A 5,941-nucleotide genomic window follows, 5' to 3' on the forward strand; every position below is an offset into this window, starting at 1 on the left:
CTTTGCCTCCTCTCAGACCATGACTCTTCCATTTCAGTCAGAATCCTCTTCTCCTGGGCCCCCAGTCCCAATCCGTTCTGCCCTTTCTCCAACCCACTGCTGTTGTCACCTGATTATTCTGCTGCATTTAAGAGACCTTTGAAGGCCAGGCATAGTGGCTCACACCTGTAATCCGAGCACTTTGGGAGGCAGAGGAGGGAGGATCGCTTGAAGCCAGGAGATTCAGGCCAGCCTGAGCAACATAGCGAGATCTTGTCTCTACAAAAATTAAAGAAATTAGCCGGATGTGGTGGCACACACCTGTAGTCCTAGCTACTCGGGAGGATCACTTGAGCCCAGGAGTTCAAGGCTGCAGTGAGCTATGATCCCAGCACTGTACTCCTGCCTGGGCAACAGAGCTAGAACTTATATGAATAAATGAAATAAAATGCACAATATATGGGTAATTCTGTTTACATTATCATTGTCTTCATCATACCACCGCTATATCAACGCCACACTCATCATCATTTCCCTTCCCTTCTCCATGCCCCTTCCACTCTAACACACCTAATTTCTTATTTCCTAAATATGACCACCTCCTTTGTGACACCATGACTTAATGCTTTACCCTCTGAAATGTCTGACAAACTGTTAGCTCGCTCTTGAACTATGACTCTGAGTTGGTCCCTGCCTTCTCTGAGCTTCCATAACACACTGTTCATACACACATGTAGGTACATTTTACACTGTTTCTAATCCAATTCCGTGGCAAATTAAAGATGGCCACAATGTCTTTGGCATGCCTCCCATTGAGAGGTAGGGTCTATGTCCCCTCCCCTTGAATCTCAGTGGGTTTATGACTATATTGACCATTAAAATATGGCAAAAGTAATTCCAGGCTTTGATAAATTGGCAGTTTCCACTTTCTATTGTCTTGAATCACTCTCTCTAAGAGTCTTGAGCAGCTATAAGGTGGAGGACTTGAAGTCAAGAGTTTGAGACCAGCCTGGCCAACATGGTGAAACCCCATCTCTACTAAAAATACAAAATTTAGCCAGGCATGGGTAGCGAGAGACTGAGGCAGGAGAATCACCCCAACCCAAGAGGCGGAGGTTGCAGTGAGTCAAGATCATGCCACTGCACTCCAGCCTGGGAGACAGAGAGAGAGTCCATCTCAAAAATAAATAAACAAGTAAATAAGTCTTGGCTACCTGAGGCTGCTATACTGAAGAGACCACATGCAGATGCTCTGGCCAAAAGACCCAGCTAAGCCCAGCCTCCTAGCCAGCCCCACTCAGAGGCCAGCTATATACGCATTAATCCATCTTTGACCATACAGATCAATCAGTCCACCAAACAGTGACCACTGAATGGCCTCTGTGCATACCACATGGACTAGAAAAATTGCCCAGAAGAGCTCTGCCCAAATTCCTAATTTCAAAATTCAAGATATATAATAAAGTGGCTGCAGTTTTAAGCTGCTGAGGTTGGAGTGATTGTTATATAGATTTTCCAGCTTCGAGAGGCTGCCTACATTTCTTGCCAGCAATTTAGCACCTTTCCTCTGCCTTCTTTTCCATCCTTACATCTATTTCTCCAGCCCTCCTGAGTCCTTATTACAAGGACACTGTGATTACAGTAGGCCCACCTGGATAATCCAGAATACTGTCCTCATTTCAAATCCTTGATCACATCTGCAAAATCCCTATTGCCATAATGTGAAGTAACACATATACAGGTTCCAGGGATTAGGACTTGAACATTCTGATGGCCAGTATTCTGCCTAGCCACATCAACAAATGTCTCAGATTCCTCAAAAGATTTTGACATCATCAAGAGGGGCTTGGAGTGTGTAGATGAACACAATGCCTTCTGGTTGGTCTTGTTCATATTGTACATACATTTCTTAGGATTTTGCAAATATTCTAGTATCCAAAATGTTATTATCTGGCTCTTAAAATTTGAAGTCTTTATGTCACAAGTGACAGGCTAGAGCTTGTGCAAAGTGAATGACCCTATGTGTAAAGTGTTTGGAATCAAGGGTGAGATGCCAGGCCACTATAAACTCATACTTACCCAGTGGGGGAAATACCATGATCATGAAGGTGGCTTTCCCAGGGTGAGGCTCATCCATTGCACCCTGGATGTGTTGATGTCTGCAGGAAACCTGACTGCATAATTTGTGGTAGTAGGGGTACTTCACTTTCATTCCTTTGTATCACTGTTGGTCAAATGATAGAAGTCATACTTGGGATGTGTGGCTATTGTTTTGCTTTGTGACTTACAGTTCTCTAAAGTAGATATGACATTATGGGGTATGTTGTATGCCTTTGCAGCCATTTCTCAGGATGTATACCCTTAAATATCTCCAGAAACAACAAGTAATACTACAGCGTAATCTATGCTAGTGACAGCCTTCCTTTGTACTTTCTCTCCCACTTTACTTTTTGGTTTTTTTTCCAAAATAATTTGATATTTTTATTGAAGTAACATGTGAGTGTTTTTGAAAATATCATACAAAAGGGTTAAACCTGAAAGGTGACTCTTCCCCTGACCCCTCCTTCCTCACCTTCCCCATTTGTAGCTGTTTCTTCATTTACCTCAATATTTTTGTGCTGGTATTTATCATAAGAATTTCACTGACATTTCCCACCCCAGTACCTTCCCTCCTCCATCCTTTCATTATATAGAGTGCTATAAACTCCATGTCTGATTCACTTGGTCAGCAGTATGAATCAACTGAGATAAAAAAGAACACTATAGTTAGAGAAAACTACTTTCAAATAGTTCTACACGTTTTTAGATGACTCCCAATATGATCATCTAAGGAATGGAACCCATAATCAGAAGACCTAGTTTCAAGTGCTGACTTGCATGGACAATTTCACCTGATACCTGTGTTCCAGAGGCTTAGGCCAGGACCTAATAAATGGACAGATAATAAATATTTTAGGCTCTGCAGGTCATAGTAAATACACAACTCTGCCATTATAACCCAAGGAAGCCGTAGGCAATACATAAATGAGTGGACATGGCTACACTGCAAATAAAACTTTATTTGCAAACACAGACTGCAGCTGGTTTGGGCCCCAAGGCTATAGTATGCCAACATCAGGCTATTACATGGAGATAATAAAAACACATGGGATAGCTATAAGCATTAAATAAATAAAGGTGTGACAGTCCTTTACAGACAAGAAAGCATGACATAGGTGAGAAGAGAGAGTAGGGCTGAGAAGGGAGGCAAAGAGTACTGAAGATAACCTTGCCTTACTCCTTCATTTGCTGCAGGACCGCTCTGTTTATTATGGCACATGATGTATAAGATGGTACTGAATATGAGCGCTGAATCTGCAGTCTTGCTTCTAGAGGCCAAATTTGAAATCATATTTACAGTACTGTTTCCTGCAGCTTGAGTTATTTAAGATTTGGTTAATACATTTCAGAGCATACAGACTGGCGTACAGTTTTCAAGACTAGATATAACATCTTATATAATTGACCAATTGACCATGCAAAAAGTTTTAGGCAAGGAATTCTCATAGCTCTATTATTTCAACAATCAACAAAGATTTACTGATATGTCAGGCACTGTGCCAGAGGGCTGTGGACACAAAAATGAACGAGACATCACTTTAACTCAAGTCCTTGGTTTAGCAGGGGAAGCGCACATGTACAAAGAGAACAATAGCAAAATGCAACAGTTGTCTTTAAAAAAGAGAGAGACAGTGGAAGGCTGACATTCCTGCTGTTCATGTCTTTTAAACATCTTTAGGACATGTTGATAGATCTCCACATTTTGAATTCTGCCTTCTCGATGTAGAATCAAAAAAAAAAAGTTCCCAATCTCCCTTGCTATTAGAATGGAGGCATGTCGCTTTGTTTTTACCAATCAGACACATCTACACAAGACCCGGATTTGTAAGTAAGTTACGTGAGGGGAAAAGGAAGAGGGTGGGACACCCATTCCATGGGTAATGGTGGCAGCAGAGCAGGCCAGCATGATTTTGGGACCAAAGGCAGAAACTGCTTCCTCACCAGGAGAACCCGACTCTGGTATGGTGCTGGGAACTGCTGCTGCTGGAAAATGAATCTGAAACTTATTTCCCAAGCCCTTCCAACAACTCGGTAAGCTTTCTAATTTCCTCAATTGATTCTTTCCTGCTTAAGCTAACTAAAGTGGATTCTGTCATCGGCCATTAAGAACCTGACTGATACATGAAGATTGTTCAAGGTTACTTAAAGTTAAATGGAAAAATAAAGTTTCTCAGAGGCAGTGATGTTAAAGATGAGTCATTCCAGAAGGACATCTCGGACTGAATGAATTACATCTGCAAAGGCCAGGAAGCATATGAGAGCATGCGTTGTTCAGGAAATGAAGATGAATGTGGTTGAAATATTTGGAGCATAAGAAAAGTGACTAGTGAGGGTGCTGAAAATGTAGGCAGGGATCATGAAGGTTTTTCAGTGCCTTGATTGGACATTTATATATTGAATAAATGGAGAGCCATTAATGAATTTAAGCAGGAGATGGTCAATATCATATTAGCATTTTCAGGAGATCCCTTGGCAGCAGTGTGGAGAATTGAATGTGGGGTGGGAGAGAGTCCAGAGCAGGGAGAACTATTAGGAGGCTATTGCACTCGTCCAGGTGAGAGGTAATAAGATCGAAGTTGAAGCAGTGGTGGTATAAATGGAATGGGGGGAGGAGATTGATTGTTTTCTGCTGAGATTTTGATTTAATCAGGAAAGAAGAAACAGCAGATTCACCAATATGTTGCCTCTCTACTAGAGGAGATAATATTCCATTAAAAACATCTAAATTGCAACCTTGGATCTCTATCTCCCCAGGGCACACTGCACAGAGCCAGCATGTGAAACCCCTTTGGATACTATCGTGAATGTTTATGTGTCTCTAGAAGTGGACTGCAGGCAGCGAGATAAAAAGCCTTATTTTATGGCTATGGACCAGAGCATTCCTTTCAGAAGGAGAGGTGCCTGTGGGACAAGTTGTGAGATAAATCTTATAAAGATGACATGGTTATTCATTTCCACAGAGTCCCATTTTTCACAGGGTTTCTACATCCAACTTTTATCCCCTTGTCTAGGGCAACTCATCAAGAAATGTCCCTACCAAGAAAGCTGGAGTTACTAACCATATATGACTTCTAATACAAGGGCTCCAGGGGTTTCCAAACAATTTTTCTATTCAAAGTAGGGAAGATGGAATGGGGCATGGGACTCCAGGAACAGGAGGGCGTGAGAGAAAGTAAGCAAGAAAAAGAGACAGTGCAGACGTTCTCAGGTGGCCCTCCCTGCTACACGTTCATGCAATGCCTTTTATGCCATTTTTCCCTCCCTCTTGCTCCTTCTCCTTTAAATTGGAACAGTATAAAATATTTAAAGGAATACGTTTGAAAAGGCAGTAAGTCACCTGTAATCACATCATCTTAGCACAATTAGCTTTCCTTTTCGTGCATTCACTCCTAGCCCTTGTCCTCCATTTGGGTGGCTAATTTTAGAGTTCTTATTGGAATATATTTCTTCGGCCCAGTTCCCCAGAAAAGCAGACTCTGAGTCAGATCTCCATGTTGGAGGTTTTTGGGCACAGACAGCATCCATCGTGGGGAGTAAGGGAAGCAGAGCTAGCCAGAGGAAGACATTGGACTGAAACGCAGTAACCCCTCAGAGTTCCCCAGACGAAGGCAGGCTCCCACCTTTGCCAACCAGTTAGTGAAGTCAGATCGCCTCCAGGGAAGGCCATCACCGCCCGTGAGAAGGTTCCTTTCAGACAAAGGCCAAGTCCAGAGAAGAGCTCAGCTGTGAGTCACAAGCAGCCAACATTCCTGGCAAGTGGGGGAAAGAACGCCTTGATTTCAAAGGCCATACCTAGGCATGCAACAAGCATATGGAATCCAAGCATAGGGATCAGTAGCACTGCACTACATTAGCAATCTTA

General features: G+C 42.5%; 1 pseudogene; it reads left to right on the forward strand.

Moving 5' to 3' along the window:
* Window positions 1-2,050: 2,050 nt before the first annotated feature.
* Window positions 2,051-2,198, forward strand: LOC115936154 (uncharacterized; annotated as a pseudogene).
* The last annotated feature ends 3,743 nt before the right edge of the window (window positions 2,199-5,941 follow it).

This window comes from Gorilla gorilla, chromosome 8 (assembly GCF_029281585.2).
Source record: "Gorilla gorilla gorilla isolate KB3781 chromosome 8, NHGRI_mGorGor1-v2.1_pri, whole genome shotgun sequence".
In the NCBI taxonomy this organism is placed as follows: Eukaryota; Metazoa; Chordata; class Mammalia; order Primates; family Hominidae; genus Gorilla; species Gorilla gorilla.